This window comes from Xiphophorus couchianus, chromosome 14 (assembly GCF_001444195.1).
Source record: "Xiphophorus couchianus chromosome 14, X_couchianus-1.0, whole genome shotgun sequence".
In the NCBI taxonomy this organism is placed as follows: domain Eukaryota; kingdom Metazoa; phylum Chordata; class Actinopteri; order Cyprinodontiformes; family Poeciliidae; genus Xiphophorus; species Xiphophorus couchianus.
Genome location: NC_040241.1, coordinates 2208031 through 2231873, shown reverse-complemented (window position 1 = coordinate 2231873; position 23843 = coordinate 2208031). Strand labels below are relative to the sequence as shown.

The following is a 23843-nucleotide window of genomic DNA, read 5'->3' as shown; positions in this document are numbered from 1 at the left end:
AAGTGAAAAACTTTCAAATACAAAAGCAATAAACACTTTTTTCTGGAGAGAAAGTTTATCACATTCATGATGGACATGATTACTATACTAGAATTAGTTTGCAAGTGACATGTATGAACAATTTTTTTTACCCTGAAAATCTAGTAAAGATTAAATTAAATTGTTTTAGTGTATATATATATATATATATATATATATTTTTTTTTTAAATAATGGGGGTCCATTTGAAAATATTGTGAGTTTATAGGGTAAGATTTGATACGTTTCTTACTTCTTCCTACTAATTTTTGAGCATGTTAAGATTATTGTACAAAAATATTTTTGCATTCCTTGTTCATGTGTGTGATTTAATGCTCCTATCATGTTCGAAATAAACATTTTCAGCTCAACATGTTCACATTTTGAGATGTTTTAAAGGGGCGGTATTATGTAAAATCGACTAATGTTGTTCGTAGGGCTGGTGTAAACGAATATTTTAGCAATCGAGTAATTGATCGATTATTCTTGCGATTAACTGAGTAATCTGATAAAAAAAATAAAAATAAAACATTGGTAAATCTAACATAACAGCAGTGTTACTATCAAATACCAACATCAGTCCAATTGTTCATATTTGAACTTCCCTAACAATAACTTTTCTGTAGTTTAGGAAATTAACCTGTAATAATAATAGCTCACTTTCTAAGTTAACCTGAAGAAAAGTTGTACAAAAATCTGAAATTATATTCAATTTAATAGAGGCATGCTCACAAATATGCTTATATTTAAAAAAGAACAAGTGTATACTCCAGCTTTTCGTTTATGTATTCATCTCCAGTCAATTTAATAGATGAACTCTCACCTGGCCCAAACATCTATAGCGTTTCTGTTCATGTTAGCGACGGAAATTGGCTCCTTAGTTTGTCACAGAAACTCATCTACCAGCTCTGTACCACCACCATGCACTCCGCCACCCTTTTGTTGAGACCAGGATGATATGAAATTCTGGTTTGTCCATAAAGATATATTTACACTATAAGTAATATTTACACTAAGTATCAACTACACAACAGCCTCCCACCGTGTTCAGTCTATCCGCTCACCTGTATAAATACACCTTCAGCGCTCTTCCTCGCTCTGAACATCGGCCACCAGGCAGCAGCTCCAGGAGGAGCCGTACCTCAAGCATAACAGCAGTTATTTTAAGAATTGGTCCCCCGAAAAACAATAAAAGCCTGGACATTATCATGAATCAATAAAATCCTCCCAGAGCAAACTTGAAAATGCTGCTAGCTTTCATCAACTCAGGCAGAAGTGAGAGCACTGTGCAACGCTGATATTGAACACAGTGCGCTAAATAACAAAACATAAATTAACTAAGCTTTGAGGCAGACTAATTTTCCTTGAGGAATTTTAATAATCAAGGTACTCGAATCAATCGAGGAATTGTTTCAGCCCTAGTTGATCCCTCATCAACAACATACATTAAGTGTTGACTTAATTCTTTCATGCATGTTTGAGAAGTCCTTTAATCTCCCATGGCAACCATTCGGCTGTCCAAAACGCCTGGGTGGCTGTAGCTCCGCCTTCGAGGCAAAGCTCCTCCTCTGAGCTGCAGTTTTCAAATTCTCCCCCTGAGCATTGTTTGAAACATGCCAAGCCCTTAGGGGGCAGTGTAGCGCCAGTGATGGCATAGTTAATTTGAAAAAGTGACTTTGATCAGATTACTGATTACTCCTTATAAAAGTAACTTAGATTACTGACTACTTGATTTGGAAAGTAACGAAGTTACATTAAAAGTAACTTTTTTAGTTACTTTCAGCAGCTGTTGACAGTAATGTTCCGCCACCTGTGAAAATGACATTTAGCTTTGCCGATACTTCTTTGCAAGTTATTTTATAATGGCAACATGTGTCTCAACTTCTAAGGTTGAACTGAAGGGGAGATTGTTTAATGGTTACAAAAGTAAAACCAAAAAAAAAACATTAGTAATTTTTGTGTGTTCCAGTATTCTCTGGAAAACTCTAAGTAGGATTTTAGAACCTCTCAGCCCCGTTCCGTACCTTCTCCAGCGTCCAGGTTCTGCGTTATGGCCCTGTGCTCACAGCACTTCTCCTGTGGCTCCACAACGCAGACGTCCCGTTTATCTTAATATTAATAATTATAATGGCGTTTAGTTGCACAACTTTACGGATTCGTTCATTCGTGGCTGTTTTCACATTTATTGCGCTGTTCATATTAGTCTCAATGTTTACACTTGTTTTGTTTTTTTCGCTCGATGTCATTCACAGCAAATATATTAAATTGACATTAACAAAGACACAGCGGGATCATCCGGGAAATGATGGACAGGGATTGTCTGACTAAAACTAATAAGCAACTTCATGTTTAAAAATGAGCCCAAAAGACCGCGACCCGTGACGCATTACATTTGAAAGTGAGTTTAGAAGAAAACAAGCCCAAAACTGCTTATAATAATTGGACTTGGCGACAGAAACTCACAAACATTCCAGTTTTCTTCCTGTTAGGAATTAGACAAGGCACCAGGAGGTTCGTTTGTGTGGACAGATATAGAGTTTGAACTACTTTTAAATAGCATATCAGATTATAAAATTAATAAAACACAAGCCCATATCTATTAGAAATTGTGAGAGCATGTATGTGAAAGCCTCTTGAGCTAATACTATTCACTAACTTAATCATATTATGGAATAATACCCTGAATTTACAAAGTTACAAATTAGTAGAAATGTGTTTTTTTTTTTTATTTCTACAGGGGTATCTGTGAAATGTCAGACATGTGAGGACTGTCCAGGTTAGTTTTCAGCAAAATTCAACTGAAAAATATTTGTAAACATGGATGTTCAAGGTTTGATATATATTTACACATCTCAAATTGAGTCTCTGTAGAATGTATCATTGTAATTAAAAATCATTGTGACAAAACGTCTTTCATATTGCTATATCTGCAGTGTAGGGTGTAGATACAAGTGGAATGCCTTGGCCTTTTTTTTTTTTTTTGTTGGCTTAGCAATTTCTATGATGCAGACATAATGCTCTAAACAAGCTACCCCGAAGCCGTTTCAACCATGGCAAAGTAATTAAGGGGCTCTAAATAAACCGTGGTTTACAATACAGTATAAAAAAAGAAAGTTAATAGATCTAAATTGAAAACATTTCCAGGCTCTTGGCTCTGGAATTGCACCTGCTTAGCTTGTGGACCATTTAATTTGCGTGTAAGAGATGTTCCCCCGCCGCGGCTAGCAGCCATGCTGCTTTTTGGTGAGGCCGGCCTGATGCGCGCTCGTAATAAAATAAGCCGAGCCCTTAGAGATAGTCTCTCGGCAGAGATCTCCTTGGAGATACTGAACAGAAAATAAAGAAGGGGAATATCTAGTCTGATCTGTATCTGACCTCAAATGTAATAGACTAGGTCCAGGGTGAGATAGCCATCTCAGCCGGCGCTCACTAAGGGCAGGGTATGTCCTGTTTTCATCTGAGCTATGCAAAACACACACACACACACACACAAAAGTGGACTGGTGGGAAATGAAGCAGATTTTGTTCTTCATGCTGTCTGTTTTTAGACAGTAACCAAATAAAGATTGATATCTGAAACAGGAAGTATACGGTCCTAGAAATGTTGAGTTTTATAGGATTTTCTGTTGGGTACCATCAGACAGAATCAAAGATGAAAGCTGCATTTCAGTAATAAGAGACCAAGTCAAAACAAGAATATTACTTTCTTTCAGTTTGTCATCACAAAGGTCCTGCAGGAAACCTTGACCCCACAATATGGGGTCTCCTAAAAATTTGCCATATGCATAATAATAATAAATCTCAGAAAATTAAAAGCTTAGAAAATATGCCATTTCACATATGCCATTTCAAATAGTCAGACACCATTTTCTTTATCTTCCCAATCTTTTAAAGATGAAATTCTAAATAAATTAATCCATTTAAAGAGCAAACGTTGAAATCACCACGTTCTGAGACACTTTCGTGAACTCACACGACATAAAACCTCAAAGGTTATAGAAATGGGAAAAAATAAAAATGCAAAAGGTTGATGGCACACTCCTCTCTGAAAGGTTCCTTTAGAGGATGAAGTCTTGCCTCTCCGTTTCCCGCCTTCGTCACACCAACCATCTCTAAAGCCTCTTCACTGCAGCCATGATGATTCTCTGCGGTGTTCGTGTCCTCCTGACCGGCGGCCAGTCTCGCATATCAACCACCTGTTTTTCTGCTGTCACATAGTTGCAGTTTGATTCTTTTTCAGTTTCTAGATATTGTCAAATATGTAGCCCGTTTATAAAAAAACATTCTAAAATATTATTGACCGCATAATGGAGCACGGACCATGAGCTTTGACCAAAACTCAGGAAAACCTAATAGAAATATTGACGCAATGAAGAAAGACGGCAGCCAGGAAGTTGAGGCTTTCACACAAATGGCTCTAAGCAAACAGCCTGATAGGTTACAAAGTGGCTTAGGAACAACAAAGTCAATGTTTTAGTGTGGCCATCACAAAGCACTGATATCAGTCAACTGAATTGCCACCATTTGACCTTGGTAATTTAATCAGCATTGGCAACAGTTTATTGGCCAATGCCTTCCTTAGTTCTAAACATCTCTTTATACTGAATTTGAAAGAAAACGCTCTCTCTCTGTCTGCATAACTAAAACAGAGCGCTGCATGAGTACGTCTAAATGCGACGCATAAATATGCAGCAACCGTACAGTACACACACGCGCACCCCCACACGCCCACCCCTGCACACACTGTGTATTAAGTCATCGCTGTGAAATTAGCTGTAGCTTGACATTTTCTCAGCCATTAACCAGAGATACCTGCAGTTTGCAAAGCAAGCTGTCAATAAAACACTGAGAGAGTAGCGAGCCTAATGGCATAAACACAAAAGGCCGAAGCTGATTCAGTCAAAAAGAAAAAAGAAAAAACAGCTTTCAGAAAAAACTATATGAAATTTTACTGATGTCAGAAAACGGAATGTTCAGAAGTCACCAAAACACACTTGGTGACCTTAACATTTTCAATTTGTTCTTTTTCCTACTGATTCAAAGGTTAAACCATTGTTTTCTGTTGGCATGTTATTGATGGGAAAGCATATTCTTCTGGTGTAAGTGGCCTTTGACCCTGTGGATTACTGTAGCCGTAGAGGAGTGTGCTTTGATTATCGAAGGTATTTAGGCAGATGGTCACAATAACATCCAGTTGACTCACATAAAGAATCTAAAGAGTCAAATTCTTGTGATTCTTTTGAATCAAAAGAATTTGATTTAAAAAAGAATGAAATTCTTTTTGATTCTTTTTTTTTTAATAAAAAAGAATTTATATTCAATCTTCATTCAGATGCTGTAGCTTTTTTAGGTGGATGACCTTGCTTTTTATGCAGTTTAAAATGAATTGTCCTTAAAGTGCATTCTCTGGGACCATTTAAAATTAATTTGTGACCTCTTTGACCTGGTTCATCACACTAGCTATGGAAGTCAGTCCAGATCAAAGACTGCTGGAGACACAGGAGGACAAGACAAGGCAAATGCTCTTCAACCAAAAAACATGGGCTTTTTATCTGCTTTTTATAGTGAGATAATAGTACAAATAAACTGGATATGTATTAACTATAAACCAATAGTTGTTTAACGGTGCACTATTATGTGTTTTCCAGACACATAATGCCATCTTATATCACGATCAAGAAACTATATAACACTTCAGTTGCTATAAATGTCAAACATGATTTAAAAGAATTTTTACTTTGTAATTTAACGCCTTGAAATTGGGCCTCTGTCTCTTTAAAAAAAACTCCTGCTCTTTCTGAGACTCTGTCTTCAGGAAGTCGTCATGAAAACGCTTCTCTATTTACCTGTTATCAACGTTTTTACCAGTGGCCTGCTGAGAAGTTCGAAGGAGCTGAGTGTTTGATTGGGAAGCCAGAAACTTGGAAGCTGCAGCACCGAGGAGGAGCTTCATCCCTGAAGGCGGAGCTAGGTCCACCCAGGTGTTTTGCACAGCTGAATGGTTGCCAAGGAGCTTAAAGGAGTTCTCAAACATGCATCAAATAATCAAGGCAACACTCGTGGTGTGTTTTTTATAACATAATGTGAAACTCAAAGAAGTAAATTTTACATAATACCTGTTTAAAATCAAGTTCTAAAGGAGGTATGATATAGCGCAGGTACATTTTGGGGTTTAGTTCCCACATGTACTCTTAACTGTATATAGGAGTTAATGTAAGCACTAGAAACACATCACACTATGATTAACAGTGTCTGCAAATGAACTGGATAGATTATTAATCTGTAGCCGCTGTCACAAATCTTAATCACAACTTTGACGCTGATGCTGATGGACAGCGGCGCACCGAGGCTGCCCTCTGCGACCTTCAGTCGGCCCTGTGGGGGGAGCGAGCGACAGCGCGAGGTGTGTGACAGTCTCAGTCCCCGCGTCCAAGATTGATTAGAGGTCGGCGACTCGTTTCCCAGGCGAGTCACGTCTCGTCATTGGCAGCATCACTTAGAGAAACTGACAGGTCACGTCATGTGCCCCGAGAACTCCCACTTTATTATACAATGATCACAGTTCAGCTCAGTCACAGAATGACATTATAAATGTATTTACCCCCCTGATATGCTTAAGAGAGATGGGTTCAGGATTCCCTCCGGAGAAGATTTATAGAGATATGATTGGAGTCATTTTAGCAACACTCGTAACATAGAACCAAACAAAGACTCACAAGCTACACTAAATCTGATATGTTCCTGACATTTCTGCCCTTTGACCTTCACATAGACATGCCATCAATAAATTCTTGGTAGTGAGAGAGTCATAGTGTGGGCTGGAATCTCCTCCTTTAAAATCTGTAATGAAGATTTTAGATGTCACTGCATATGACAGTGAGGCATATCTTAAAGGGGCGGTATTATGTAAAGTCTACTTTTTTGAGCTTCACATCATGTTTTAGTGTTATTCTGTCATCAAAATCAATCTTGGAGTTTTTCCAATGACTCATTCATGTGTGTTTGAGAAATCCCTTAATCTCCCATATCAACCGTTCAGCTGCACAAAACTCCTGGTTGGCCCTAGCGCCGCCTTTGAGATGCAGCACTTGTCGTAAACACAACATTACACCAAACATGGAGCAGGGAAACGGAAGAGAATGCTGCCAGGTAGCTACAAAAAAAAGTTAATATCCATGTTCAAAATAAAATCTGCAACACCATCTACAAAAAGAAGCTCTATGTTCCTTTAACCACAGCTGATGGTAATTGGAAAACATCTACACTGCTCATAAAATTAAAGGGAACAGTAAAATATCACATCCTAGATCTCAATTAATGAAATATTCTCATCGAAAAACTTTATTAACACACATAATATCAACACCTTCGTCCTGCAGGAACTGTCGACGCACTTCAGCCACATGAGGCCCGGCATTGTCACGTATAAGTAAGATCCCAGAGCCCACTGGACCAGTATGTGGTCTCACAATGGGTCTGAGGGTCTCATCCTGGTACCTCTGGCTGCATATGAAGGGCTGTACGTCCATCCAAAGAAATGCCTCCCGCACACCAGGACTGACCCACCACCAAGCGGGTCATGCTGGAGGATGTTGCAGGCGGCATAACGTTCTCCAGTGTTTCCATGTGCTCAGTGTGAACCTGCTTTGATCTGTGAAGAGCACGAGGCGCCAGTGGCGAATCTGCCAATTTTGGTGTTCCCTAGCAAAACAGCAATCGTCCTGCATGGTGTCGGACTGTAAGCATCGGCCCTGCATGTGGACGTTGGGCCCTCATGGAGTAAGCTTATGACAGTTTGAGTTGCAAAATACACATCAGTGACCTGCTGGATGGAGGTCATTTTGTAGGGCCCTGGCAGTGGCCCTCCTGTTCCTCCTTTCAGAAGGGGGAAGTAGCGGTCCTGCTGCTGGGTTGTAGTCCTGCTACGGGCCCCTCCATGTCTCCTGGTGTACTGGCCTGTATCACGGTACCTTAGTAGATGTTCCGGACACTGTGCTGAGAGATGCAGCAAATCTCACCATCGATCGCATTGATGTTCCATCTTGGATCAGCTGCACTACTTGAGAAACTTGAGTGCTATAAAAAAAAGCCTCATGATGCCTCAATGCGTGACACCAATGACAAAAATGAGAGAGTGACTAAAAGTTCAACCAGAGAAATCTGCAGAATCGCTCTTTTATAGAGAAAGTAGCTCGAGGCTAATTGCCTCTCATTTCCACCTGTTGTGTGTTCCATTTGCATAGCAGCAGGTGAAATTGATTCACAATAAGTGTTACTACCTCACTGGTGACATTGATTCCACAAAGGTGTGACTGATTTGGACTTACATTGTTTTGTTTAGGCGCTCCCTTTATTAGTATTATTTCTGTGACTGGAGTCGATCTCCAACAACACACGAGGAAAAGCAGCTCCAGGTTGATGAGACATATAGAGCAGATGGCAGGAAAAGAAACCATGGAAAACCAATCAAGCTGAACTCCGTGGTCAGGAAACGTCACTTTCTGACCGCACCGCTGCTGCATCTTGAACCTTGATAGGCTCCATGGAAGAAGGCCCGCAGGGGAGCGTCACTGTTGACAGGCAAAATGCAAAGAGACTGTCAACCACCAAAATGCATGTTGACAAGCTCCAAAGTTTCGAAGAGAACATTCTGTGGACTGAGACGAAGCTAGGATAGTTGGCCATTATCTTTGTGTCTTTTAAAGTAAAAACGAAGCTTTCAGAGGAGAGGATAACACACCTGCTGTGAACTATGACCTCGGTTTTGTTTTAAGGCTGCAGTGACATGTCAAGATTAGCAAGACATCTAGGACTTCTCAAAGTTGACAGCTAAAAGCATTAACAGGCTGATAAAACATCAGACTCTGGATAAAAGACCCTCCATGACCCCAGACCTCAATACCGCTAAATGGAACGATGCTTAAAATGAACTCCAGAGACGGCACTCTTCAAACCTAAAACAACTTGGACAGTTTGTTCAATGGACCAAATCTCCTGTTGGCAGACATTTTATTTCAAAGTAAAGCAATTTTTTTGGGACGTGGCTCAACTTGTAAGGTAAGTTGAGCCATGAAGCAACTCCTTTGCTCACACACTGTTATGTTAAATAGTTATGTTTACACTCATGCTAATTGTTCTAAGGGACTCACAAAATCCTGAACTATATTCAGACATATGTTAGCGACCAAACTAGGGTTACCACGATGTAGTGATCCTAAAATAATCACTACATCGTGATGGCTCATTTCACCCCAGTCCAACCTAATGAGTTATGTCAGTTTTTTTGTAGAAAGTAGCTCGAAATTATAAGTAGAAGGCTTTTTATTTCTTTGGTAGATCACACTTGAAACATTTGAAAGAGTTCTCCTTCTTGGCTGCCGTTTCCAGGAGCACTCTATACTTTCCTCAACATTGATTGGCTGGAGCAGAACTAAAGAAACTTATGAGGGTTAGCATCTGTGAATTAATTCCATGTTATGGTAAAATTTGTGTTTGAATTGTTAAAGTAGGCAGTTCAGTTACCGCCACAGATACCTGACTGAGAGCAATGGTGTGGGGTAACCAGATTTTAAATCATGGGTTATTATTATAGCCTTTAAAAATGTCTAACTTGTTGAAAACAAAGCAATATGTAAAATTGGATGTGGAGAGTTATGGAACACTAGTAAGAGAATCGGGCAGTAGTGTATAAAATAGGAGAAAACTTAAACTGTCTGACTCAATCAGTCAAGTTTTCTTTGTGTAGCAAATTTCAGCTGCAAGTCGGTCCAAAGTACTTTACATCATAAAAACAAAAAGTTATGAAAAGTAAGAGCTTAGACATGGACTGAGGAATTTAAAAACAACATACTTTGGGGGGGAAAAATACAGATTTATCCCAAATCTAAAGTCAATCATTGTCTGCAGTATAATGTGCGTTACATAGCATTGCCATAGCAATGAATTCCAGCTCAGATTCGGACATTGAATGTATTGTCAACCAGAGCAAAGTTACACTGAAAGGAAACACAAAGTACATTTGACCGTTTAGGACCTGATATTCATGGAGCTTAATTTAGAGGAAGACAGTTTGTGGTTCTATATGATCATCTTCATCCAGACTCAACAGCCTTTTTTTAATATTCAGCCTGACTTTCCCTGTGGGGTTTAGCCCCAACAGCGCCGGGAGATACTTATTAGCTATGCACTGCGAACAAAATGAATGGTTTCTCTTCATTAGCAAAATCAATACTGAAAAATTAAAACATTCAAACATGCCTCTTACATTTCACTTCACGCACTATAATTCCTCACCCATATCAATAAGAAAACACTTAGATATCCTTTCTCCTCAGTGGTGCAAATCGATGGTTTCACCTCCACACCCATGCTGCGCTGAAGCAGGAGTCATTATTTAGAAACAAATTGAATTGAATTCGGCCCACTGAAGATTAATCTTTCATCATTGGGGTCAGAGGTTAGAAAAGTGGTGCAGGTCAGGTTTTTACATGTTGTAATTAGGGTCACTTGGGGCAAAAATAGAGAGAGAGAGAGAGAAGCCGTAATGGTGCCGGAGCAAGCAAACGCGAAGTGAAAGCACTGAATGGAATGAGAAGTGTGTGAATCAAATAGGTGAACAGTAAAAACATGAAGACGGTGTAAAATCTGATTCACCAGAATAGTTGCAGTCCAAAGCAAGGAGACATTTAATACAGTTATTACAGAATATTCCTTTAAGCAATTCATACTTTAACAACACAATGGTTTTGACATTTAGCAGACTTTTAACTTTGAATTATGTCTAACAGAGAAAAGAAAACGTGACTAACAAATCCAAAGTGTTTCAAAGACAAGCTAAAGGTAGATGTGCTCCAAACTTGGTTCAGAATTCTACTGTCATAATAAAACTCTTATGAGAATATATAAATGTATATTAATGTATTGGACCAAGCCGAGACGACATCTGTATGGGCCACAGCGAAACCAGGAGTAAGTCTTCCTAGAGAGTTATTTCCTGATTCTGAAAGGATGGATTCTAAACTTTCTAATGATGTCAAACACAGAAATAAAATCAGATGACGAAAATGTGCAAACAAGATTAGTGGGAAAGTTTCAGGAGAAAGGGCCCCATAACTGATGATTTTACAGGACTCATCTCAATATCCCCATCGCCAGCAATAACATGCCATATATATATATATGTATATATATATATATATATATATATATATAAGTTTATATTTATTTAGAAACAGCAATACTAATGTTTCTGAGAGTTCAGAACTCAATACTTGGTGGAATAACCATGAGCTTTTCAATGGGATTCAGTGCAGTGGCCTCTTCATTTTTTCCAGAGGTGTATATATAAATAAAGCATTCAGGCCGCATTCAACAATGCGCTTCTTCTTTGTAAAGGAAGAGACGGTCCGATTGGAACATTACTTTTATTCCAGGAACAGAGACAAAGTGACCAAAGAGCTCTTGTTTCCCCACCTTTCTCCCAACCTGCTGCTTTAATGTCACAGATGAAAAAGAAGCAGACCACGCATGTACCTTAGCACCTAATCTATTCCTTGGCCACTTGTCGGAGGCTTTCTATAACCTCCTATTACATTCAACACTACAGAGGGAAGCCCTCGAGGGAGCAGACATTTTCACAGAGAACATCAAAAGGATCGTAGACTCAGAATTATTCGGCCCGCTCTGTGCCACAGACTCGCGTTTCCTGAGATGGAGTCTTGCCTCAAATCGGTTTGCTGGAGCGACGTTGATAATTACTCCAGCGAGGCTCGCGAACCCTCGATCCAACACGTTCAGATAGCCGAGACCTGAAGCTCCTTTTAAGGACGGCCCTCCCTCCCTCCCTTCTCCGCTCTTAATGTCGCTAAAACACCTGTAGTGAACCTGACGGCAGCATAAGTAAATTTCACACCCAAAACATTTAATCATCTTTTTTTGGCTAACAGAAAATAAGCTGTGGCTGCCAGAGCAGCAGGATATGTAATGAAGAAAAATAATCACTTCCCCTTTTTCACAGCTCTCCCACACTTTGTCCAGGAGAAAATGATATTTCTGCATTAAGTGAATAAAAAAGAGGGAAGCTAATCTCTTTGGTGAGAGGAAGAGAGAGGGGGGGGGGGGCAGCTAATGAAACATGTTGACACATGTATTAAATGTTGCCATAATTGAATATGGGGATTTGAATAAAAGAGGGAGAGCGTGCGCTACGAAGACACAGAGGGATTTAAAAAGGGTAGAGGACAGAGGCGAGGCTAATGGAGTCAAACCGACAACTCCAAACGTCTCCTTTTGGAAGCGATATGCTCGGGTTGTTTTATATGTTCACGGGAAGATTGTTTGCTTTAGTTGAATGTATTTTCACTAGTTTTCATTGCAGTGAGCAGTTCCACTACCACAATAAAGACAAATATTCAGAGGAATTAGATGTTGCCATAACTCGCATCATCCGAATACCTTCCAAGAGTCATTGTGAAAATGTGATGCTGTAGCAGTCAGTGTTACAAAGAATGTGAAGAAGCTTCTGACTGAAGGCTGTTCAAAAAAAAGGGTGGAGACTTTCATGACATGTTAGCAGCTCAGTATGCTATTAGCAGACAGGATATTCCACAGTAACATGTCACAGTAAATTCATCGCCAGCTACCTTGATGAAGTTTGTACATTTCTTTGGACAATACGAAATGGTCTTAAAAATGTATTGGAAAAGTCTTAAATTTGAGTCGGTGAATCCTGCAGAAACCCTGAAGAGTAATTTCTTGTCGCAGATCGTAAGAGCTGTCCGAAAAGAGAAAAAAGAAATTCAGGGTTAAACCCTTTTCAGCTGCCAGAGGGAATAATTGTCCAAAGATGCAATGACTCAATCAAAAAAAAAAGATCAAACGTCTACAAAGAGAACAAATCAGAAGTAGCAGAACAGAGTTCCTCCAACCTGCTGTCACCACGAGTGACACAATTAAGAACATTCAAAACGAAGCCAAATATCAAACTCTACACAACTATGACTTCAAATTTAATTAACATTGTTGACATTTTTCCACCGCAAATTTTTTTTTTCACAAATTATGGCAGTGTGAGTAGTTACCATGCTTATGTAATGCAGCCCAGTTTTGTAGAGAACCCCCCCCCAGCCTATTAGTGGTGGAAATTCACTTTTTATCTAGTTTCATTTTCTTCCTCTTTTCAAAACTTGTATTCATAGAACCGACAGAAACTTGGTGTCAGTCAAAGGTCATGTTTAGGAAGCTTCTCTGCTGCACAGACAGTTGAATGTCTTTAAGATACCAGTGAGAAGGATCCAGTCAGAGGAACTTTGACCTCCCCATGTTGCACATTTCCTTGTATCGTGTCTTCAGCGTTGTTATTTTTTTAAAATGTAACAGATTCTGTACTGAGGTTAATGATGAGAGTTGCATCATTTCCTTGTGGTACATTTTCCTCCAGCACATTTTAGCAAAAGTATTTTTACCCCCTTGAACTTAAGTATGAAGTAGGAGGAAAACGTTACATTCTATGCATGGCTATCTACAGTATATATCTACGTATCATAGTACAGCCCTGCTTTAGACTTCCCCACAACATCCTGTGACCTCTCTGAAGTGTTCCTTGGTCTTCATGACTTTGTCCACTAATCTTCTCTTAACTAACCGCTTGAGACCTTGAAAGAACAACTGCATTTATATTAAGATTAAATTACACACAGGTGCATGTTAGTTACTTAATGGGTAACCTCTGGAGGCGTTTGCTTACACCAGATTTTTTTTTAGGGGTATCAGAGAAACTGGCTGAATATAAATATGAATGAGATTTTTTTTTTTTTGGTGAGGTAAAATCGCGGAGCTGTTGCTGCATTCTATTACAATTGGAATTAAAAATAACTGAATGTATATACAGTTAAAACGTGTGGAAGCTTATGTGCTGCAAAGTTAGAATTTTAGTGAAGAGAAACACCAATGGTGTTTCAACAATCTTCATAACTAGTTTTATGGGGGGGGGAAAAAAAGTGCAATCAGTTGGTGTCGAATTTCATCATGTGGCAGTTAATCTGTAATGCTGGTTTTTGACTGTGCAATAATGGTGTAAAAAGACGGAGTGGAGGATTATGCCTAATCCTGTTTGCACCGATTTCATGGTAATAAGAGTAAAGGGAATACAGTTACAAAACATGTCAGTGGACTATTTTTTTCTTTCTGATGATGATGATGTAAACAACAACAAAAAGGGAGGGGAAATGAGAGCTTTCATTCATCATTATGCATTATGTGACATTAAAACAAATCGTTAAAATATGTAAACCATGATGTCTGTTTTAGGAAGTCAGTCGCTATAAAATGCAGTTTACGTGAGCAAAGACAAAGCACTAATTGAGTTTAGAAAATGAGATAATCCGTGTGATACTCATTAAATATTTTCAAACCTTCGGGTTTGGACAAAGTGTGGACGAAATCAATCAATTTCATTTGTGTCGCACATTTCGGCAACAGTAAGTACAGAGACAAAAATCAACAATTGAAACGTCAAATTTTGCCAAGTGCCGTCATCACACGTCAAAATGTTGCCCAGCGTTTCATTTATTATGGTCAAAAAGCAACAGGTGGGGTTTTAGTCTAGATTTAGAAAAAAAAAAAAGTGTTTTGACTGTTTAACCATTTTATATCTGCAACACCATATATCCGTTTATATCAAACGCTAATTTCAGAAGAGAAACATTTTCAAGCGTCTGGTTTCTTTTACAGACGCAGATCTTCTAAATGGTAGTAAGGCAAAATGTTGCAAAGGACATGCAGCATTTTTAACATTTGGATCATGACCAATGGAATACCAAATCTAATTATGGGTACTATTTTCGCTGTTGTTTTTTTATTATAACGGGATTTCTCCATCTGCAGAGATCTTTTATGAAACAGTCGAGGACTGTGAGGCATCAGATTTGGGATTAGCAATCTGGGTTTGGGGACCAGAGGTTGTCAGGCAATCGATTAAAGGATTTTTTAACAGGAACCATTTCTTCATAAAAACATATTGTCAATATTACAAACAGCTGGAAGTCTTACCATTTTCAGTTGTAGTTTAGCATTTTTTTTTTTTTTTTTTACTTTTCATAAAATGGCACAGAGTGTACCTGTAGCTTTTTTGACAGGCAGTCGGGCTCTCAACACACCAGCTGCAATGCTTTGTTCATAGTTCTTTGATTTTTAAATAGACATGTCTTTGAGTGGCAGTCAACATGACGGCCACTACTTTAATTCAAAGCAAGTATACGGGCTGAGCTCTAAAATACACAAAATGAAAAACGTTTTTCAGTCTTCACCAGACCTAATTTATCTTCTCAGTTGCTTTTATGTTGCTAAAAAGAACAACAACTTCAAAACACTGAAAAGGACAAATATTTAAACTGAAAAATCAGTTTTCTAGTGTTTTTGAAAGCCCAAATCCTACTCTTTGTGTGACCCTGGAATACGTCAGTGGTTAGTTCAGTTTGTACTCGTCAAATTTGTGCAAAGCAAATTCTAAAGCGCACAATAAGAAATGTCAGCTCTTAAAGTTGAATTATTGAGCACACAGTGTTTCTCTATGCTGCCAAATTCTCCTCATATTTATGTCATACAGGATGACTTATTGCACTTTTGCTGAAAGTGGCTCAAGATGAAATAAATCCAAAATAATTTGCCCATTTTCTGGGCCTCATTTTATTTTTTCCAACTAGCAAGCTAAACACAAATGTCTTTGTAGAAATGTTTGTACTGCCTTCGTTCACCTCAGTTGCTTTGCTTCTCACCAGAATCTAAATAGACTTTGAATTGTATCATAACAGCGATGTACTGTATTTCTCCTAAGACTCGCCATAAATGAGATAAAATAAGGGTTTTTTTGGGTTGTTTTTTTTTTTTAAATCATTGCTTGGCATTGCAGGTGAAGACTATGAGTTGTCAGACCTACCAGTCCACTGCCTCCGGCAGTGATATGTGCAGAAACACCAACCCAGAGAGGCTTTATTCTTTAAAAAGACTTTTTAAAACAGCATATTGCCAAAACATGAAAAACTATCAGGGAAAAAAAAATGTAGCAAGGTTCAAACTCAGCATCCCACGCATTTAACTAGAGTGCCTTAGCCTCTAAGCTACTGAAACAGCATGTATTGAGATGTGCAATAGGACTATATTAAAAGTAAAGACCACGAAGGCCAATGTTTCATCTGATGGAGTTTTAGGGGCAAAAGGGTTTGGTAGCATGAAAAAATATGGTTTTTTTTCAGAAAAAAAAAAAAAATATATATATATATATAAATATATATATTTTTTCTGCATTTTATAACATATTGAGTTACCTATGATTATTGAACATTCCTACAGCATACTGTAGGTCAGATGAGAAGGTGGCAAGCAAGAAGACAAACAATTTTTTTTAAGTTTGTGATAAAGTGAAATTGGTTTATTTTCATTTAGAAATGTAAATGAACTACAAATTAGTAAAAGTATGTTTTCACTTAACCAAGTTGTAATCCTTTTACAATCTGAAACCTTTTGTACTGTCAAAACTTTGAAGTGATTCTGTTTCTCGCGACTTGAGGTTATCTGCTGACAAGACAAACAAAGCAAACGGTAGTTTGAAATATTTAAAAGTTGTGTTGTTATTTTTTCCCCCCTTTTGGATTTTTTTTTTTCCCTGAAAGGGAGCACAACATGTTGCGATGTAAAAAATTTGACCAGGTGTGCTTTTCCATTGGATTTTTCTCAACCATCGAAAAAAATCTTTTTTTGCTTTTCCAGATATTTTTTATAGTCAGAAAGACTTGATAGTAAAGCACAACTGGTCAAATATTTTTTACATCACCTTCTTTCTTGTGCTCGCATTCAGGGGGACATTTTTTTAGCTAAGAGCTAATTGCATAGTTTTGCAAATTTCCCCTTCGGTTTCTAACCGCTGTCCCCCTTCGCCCTCACCCTGCTCCTCTCAAACATGGTGGACGTCCTTCCTTATGGACTGAAATTAAAAGAAAAAAAAAACAAATCTAGGGCTAGCGGTAGAAATCTTTATATTTCCTTTACTTGAGGGACTGTGACGCACAAAAGCAATTAAAGTTTTATAAAATCTTTAGTGCGTCCTCTTAATAACAAACGCTGACATGGCAAGAAAAAAGTTTTAATTTACCAAACCTAATTAGCAGCACTTGTGCTTCTGTAATAACTCACTGTGTATCGATTTGTTTTGCCGGAGGCAGAGGTCGCTTCCCTCTAAACACACCGCTGTGCGTCGCTCCAGGTCTTCATGGGTAAATCAGCGAAGTCGTCGTTAAACAGGATGCTTTGTCTCTGCACTTCCTGTCCCCGGGGTTGTTTCTACTGTCCCAACACAGGTCCAAATATTAAACTACAAATGGAAATATTTAATATGAATTTATCATATAACTTTCCCTTCACTCACTATATTCCTTTGGAGTGTTTAGGTCATGTTTATAACCAATGAATTCCCACTTTTACCATCAGATTTTAACACATTCTTGCAAAGTGTGATTATTCATCTTTATATAAAATAGTGGTGGCTTACTTATCTGCATAATCACTGTTTCACTAGCTGTTGCACATTCCAGCTAATCTACCACATTATATACACAAATAGAAAAACTATACCGCCCAGTTTATATTTCTGAACAGGACAGTGCGTATGTTTATTTATTTTTCCAGGCTATCTTAAACCTAAACGCAGCGGTGGGCACACTTCCGCTAGTCCGCTAATAGTGGAGCTTGCTTAGCACTTTTGCTAATTTTGAAAGCATGTAGTGCACTTAGCTTTCCCTCAATTCGTTTTACCAGATAAATTCTAGAGCGCTGACTTACTTAGCTGTTTTGTTGACTTTCAGCAGAATAAGGTTTTACATCAGTGTGGAAGTTTTGGTTAGCAACAGTTGAGAATTCTTCTAGTAGCTAAGTGTTTACATTTATGCTCTTATTTTGAAGTGCGCAAAGACTGAGTATGAAGACTGTTTCTTCTCTTTTCCAACAACTTTATTTCAAACAAGGATCATAAGAGAACAATACATAAACATGCTATATCTAAGGGCGCTAATAGAACATGTAAATTGTAATGTCAAAATGAAATTGGCTGTAGTCTTTCAAGGCCAGATAAAATTTTAATTTAGGTTAGCGTTTAGCTTCCCGCTCATGCCGCATTGTTGTAGCTCTTTTGTGTTGGCGGACTTACATTTTTAACTAGCAGTGAAAAACACTGCTTAAACGTTACAGTTTTTACATCCAGTGTGGGCAGCAAAATAAGGATTTTATAGGATAGGGAAACATGTTTCCTTACTGCGCATATAAAAGCTTTAAGATTACATTTGGATTTGACTTTTTCTTATAGAAATTACATGTCAACATTATCTACTAAATTAGTCTATGACACAAGGCCTCTTTTAATGTTTTTGTTTTTTTATCAATTTAATAAGACCAGAAATGTCACTGTTTTGGCTTTTTTTTTTTTTTCTTACCTGGAATCCATAGCTTTAAAGAAATAGCTCAGTCAGTATAATAGCAGTTAGCCTGGCCTGTTTCAGTGGAAGCTGCAGTCTGAGCTCGACTCCAAATAGCAGAGACATGACCTTGTTCTCCAAATATCTCGGTACGCAGCACTGATCAAAGCTACCTATCTTATCTCCAAATGGCTCTAATTGGCCAGATGATTAGTGTAGTGAGAGGGTTTTTCACATAAGGCTCAGCGAACCAAAATAATACTCCAGCTGAGATTAGGAGCCGGTGTCAACCGTCTGGAGTGCTTTCAGTGCATTTGCTATGCTGCTTTCCATGAAGGTGAAGTGCTTAGGCAGCGGGATATGGGTGGTTTGTGGAGTCCCTTGTAAAAAAAAATAAATAAAAAATTTAAAAAGGGGGAAGCAGCTGTGTCTTAAAAAAAAAAAAACTATACGAGGCAAGCAGAGCCTCTCTAAATCAAACGGCGTACTCTGGGCATCTCCACCTTAATGTCGCCCCTTGATAGTTTTGAACATTCACAGGGCAGCGTGTAGTTTTGTGCTCGCCGGAGCATACGAGCATACCAATGAGGCAAGGAGAACAACATTACAGCCCTGTTTATTCTGTGTTTTTTGGGGGGGAGCAGGTACAGAGTGGGCAGGCGGAGGGGAGGGGATGCAGGACCTTGAATCCAGACCCAAACTAATCACTACACTAAATGTCTGCAAAGATCCAGACCTTTATGAAATATTTAGACCAGATCTCAAAATAAGCGTCCAATTACAGAGGATGTTAACATAACGGTGAATTTGTGGTTCCAATCATAGGGAGTGACTCTAACCTAACGATGCCAGCATGCTCCGTCAAGTTCATTTGCTCAGCAAAGAAAAACAACTTAAAGGATTCCGGTTTGTATTATTTGTCTTATCTGAGAGATTATTAAATCAGAATAGGCGATAAGCGGCAGGAGTTTCCACTGCGACGGTTGTCGAAACCAACACAGAGTTGGATGAATCTAATTTAATAAAACTTGAGATTTATATTTGTAGTTTATATCAACTCAGGCAAACTGCCTGTTTTTGCACACGCCGCTTGCTTGGCTCTCCTGCTCTGCTCAAAGCGCACAGAGCCTTAAACATTCCCCACCTTCTTGCTTTTACATATAAATCGTGAAGGTTTTTTTATTTTTACCAAATCACAAAAGTCTCATTTGTTATCAAAGTAAAAACTAATTTCTACAAAATAATGACAGCGACTGATGCAATTCATCAGAAGGGATAATTATTTATGCAATAATTTAGTTTTCGTTAAAGATTTTTGTTTGCCATTGTTTTGTAGAAATAAGTTTTTAATTTGACAAAGTTTTCAGGGGTTTTTGTGTAAAAAAAAAAAAGCTGGATTGATTTGAAAAAGCAAAACTAGGTGAAACGTACAAGGGTGTGAATACTTTTTACAGGTATTGTAAAACTAGATTATGGTATATATATTAAAAATGTTATCAAGAAATTTGACAGAGCAGTTTATGCGTATTTTATCGACAGTTTTCTCTCTCCTTTAAATGCAGTACTTTTTAAAATGTGAGTCAAGTTTGTCTTTACCATTTACTGATTAGGACTTTACACTGGTTAAATATTGTTATGGGATATTTTTAATTAATATTGACAATGCAGAGCTACTAAGTTGTCTTCCGAACTTTCACCAAAGAAAATTAGCCAGAACTATCCCGAAGTAATATAGACATGTAGGTAAATAAAATAATCACCTCAATAACTTCATAGTTAATTGATATCAATTGTCAAAAGCTGAGAAACTGAAAGGTCGGCCTTCTATAAATCAACATCCTAAAATGGAGTTGTATTTATTCTTAAATTGCAGTTATGTATTTTCTTTACCCAGGTTGACACTGTTTAAAAAAACAAACTAAACAAACCTGCGTAGCACCTGAGTTGATCTGGTGCTGAGGTTGAACTATTTCTGATCTGAAGGTAATTACAGAACAGCCTCATTCAGTAGTTATGGTAACATTATTTTTGCTTAAATGAACAGTTTTAGTTGCCAGTCAAATCCATCTTACCTCTTCAAACGTTCTTACTCTTTTCTTTTTTTTGTCACAGTTGGCAAAAACTTCTACATTGTTAATAACGATGTTCCATTGTAGTGCCAAACTATTCACTCAGTGTTTATTCAACATCCAGATACTGAATCACGTTGTATCTGATTCAACTCGCCAACTTCGAGTCGATAGTTGCAGACCTTCAGATTTTCTTTCTGCGTGGAGCGGCTGCGTCCGAGTGCTGCAGCACGGCTTGCCTCTCTTAGCATCGGGTGCTGCTGGACTCTGGAGTGAATTCTCCGGAGTGACATTCGCGCATCTCCGTCTGGCAACCCAAGTTCGGCAATTGCCATGAGAACGTGTGTTTACGTTCTGTTAAGTGTAACGTTTGGTGCTCCAGGAAAGGGGCTCCGCCACTTAGAAACACCGAATGAACCAGCGTAGCAAAACTTTCTGCACATTTTTATGCTCCCAACTTTAATGGAATCTTTTAAGGATGGCCACTTCCTGTTTCAGCAAGATATCACACTAGTGCGTCTCTATGACAACGCCCATACAGACCTGGATTAGTGAGTTTGGAGAAGAAGAATTTACACCTTAGCCTGACAGAATACCTTTGGAATGAATTTGAGTGAGAATCCTAACCCAAATATCAGCATCTGACCTAGCAAATGCACTACTGAAAGAATAGTCAAAAATCTCCATAAGTACAGTAAGTAAGTAAGTAAGTAAGTAAGTAAGTAAGTAAGTAAGTAGCTGAAGGTTCTTTAGTCGCAACATCATTTTAAACCGTATGGATAAGAAGGCAGACGAGGTATGACGTTTGGTGGTATTCTTTTATCAAAGATACGGATTGTGCCATTTAGGGCCCATCATACTCTATTCTGTTACATGTCTGAAAATGTATCATCTGATTTAAATCAGAGAGATGGAGAGAGGAAGGGGTTAATTATCAATTTCTCAACAGTTTAAAACATTCGAAGTACTGGCAGCAAACGCTCCACCAATGAAAGTTGATTCCTAATTTCCATTTTATACCAAGAAAAAAAGGTTTTTGTGATGTGAATAATTAAGTTCTGATATGAAAGCCCTTCTAACGCTGGCATCTCATTGGCCGGCACCAGCCACTATGTTAACAGCACAATATAAAGGAAACACTGAGTGAATATCAAATAACAGCACTGTTGGTTAGTCAGCTGTTGCGCAGAGTCTCCGTTACAATCACTTTGACCTAGCCAATTAGCTGGTAGATTAATCTACTAATACTGAGTTAATTATTTAATCAAGTAGCAGGGCTTTGCAACAGTAACCACAGACCATTAACTTGACTAGAGCATGACAGCATTAGTCTAATAACATCTAGCAGAGCAGGCACACTCATCATGGAGGAACAAAGTTGGTGCTGTGATAGCAGGCCTCAGTAGAAGGCCACTCCAGTAATTCAAAGTAGTTTTTTTGTTTTTCTTTGTACCTTATCAGAGCAGCAAAATGTCCTGAAATGCTGCAAAGAAACACTTTCTAAGGTCTTTTGAAATGTTTTCTCTAACCTAATAATCAGATTGTGCTATCCCTTTCTTTTCTTTTTTTTCTACACCCCTCTTTTCATTTGTTTTCCATTTTGCAGACTTCCAAGACAGCACACCTTCCCTTTCTAACCATAATGTTTAGTTCATGTGATCCCGACAGGTCTCCGATATTTTGTTTTTCTTCAGTCACGTGTCTTTAGAACAGAAGGCCTCCATTCCAACTGACCCACTGTTCAAAACAATTATATTTCCAAATAAAGTCATGAACTTTGACAAAAACAATTCGGTTGCTAATTCTTGCAAACACCCAACGTAACTGTCAAACCTTTGGACGGCTGCACACACAGAGTTCTTACTCTGGAGGATCCTGCATTTTGAAGCAGGTTCCTCCATTAGAGTGTCCATTTTATCTCTTTTATCCCATTTATAATCTCAGTCTCAGTTCTTTGGCATGCTGACCGATGCCTCTCGCTGCCTCGCCGGCAGGATAAACTCTTCTGGGAACTCCGACGGCAATTCAGCCGTGACTTCAGTGTTTGGTGAAAACAACAAAGCGTCTCATGAAATAGTCAGAGGCGAAAGCTTTGTAGTGACAGTCGACCAAGATGTCAAACTTAAGCCACGCTTGGAGAACCTAACACTTGAAAACAAATTAATTTGATGCCGCATGTGCTTTACCTAATAGACCAACTTTAGACAAAATTGATGATAAAAAAAAAGGGATTTTGAAGAAGTTAAATTGTAATGTGCAGCCTTTACATCTGTTCACACCGTTTATGTTCAAGGGGGTGTATGTTTGGAAAAGTGTGTGTTTTCTGTCAAGGAGCACTTGACATTGGAGGAGAGGTGTGGGTTGTGGGGAGCAGAAGGGGATTTGGTAAATTACCAGGCTGCAGCCTAAGCATTGAGTCCAGAGGATTAGAGCAAGGACCGGGGTCCAGGAAGGAGATGTGCAAACGCACAAGAAGAAGGGGATCAGAGTGTGTGTGTGTGCGTGTGTGTGTGTGTGTCTGAGAGAGAGAGAGAGAGAGAGAGAGAGAGAGAGAGAGAGAAAGAATCATTGGTTAAGCACGGCTGCAAGCACCACCTAACATTGAAGATGTATGTTGTGAAATCACAGGGGAACATCCTGAAGGTCACTGGAAGGCATACAGTATGTGTTGTATGTGATTTTATTTTATTTTTTAATGCCTGCGAGGCAAGATGGCGGCAAGAAGTAAAAACAAAAAAATTATTTAAAAAAAAGGCTTTTAGATGTAGCGCCCTCTATAGTTGTTATTGGAAAGGACTTTACATGAATTAAATCCTTCATCTGAGTTTCATAGCTTGGGACAACAAAAGCAAAAATAATTGAGAGCAGTTATTCATGAAAAAAGAAATAACCACATCAATAACTTTTTAAAAAAATAAAAAGATCAATAGCGTAGTAGGGCTGTTGAACGTGATTATTTGGCAACACTTTATTTGAAGGGATGTTCATAAGACTGACATGACACTGTCATAAACATAACACCTGTTATGAACATGAATGAGTCTTCATGAATGTCTGTCATGAAATGATTCAGTAAATAATGACACTTAATGCAACATTGTACTTAAACTAAAATAAAAAGTCCATTACATTGACAACTTCACAGGAAAAGTGTCCTGATTTACTGAATGTCACTTCATGACAACAGTCATAAACATTCATAAAGACTTCTTCATGTTCATAATAGTTATGTCATGTTTATGGCAGCATTATGTCAGTCTTATGCACATCCATTCACATAAATTGCAGCTGATTA

At 38.4% G+C, this 23843-nt stretch overlaps 1 protein-coding gene across 7 annotated transcripts in view; it reads left to right on the top strand.

Moving 5' to 3' along the window:
* nrxn2b (neurexin 2b) overlaps positions 1 to 23843 on the top strand; it is an 811562-nt gene that overhangs the window by 203987 nt on the left and 583732 nt on the right. The gene's annotated exons all lie outside the window — the stretch shown is intronic.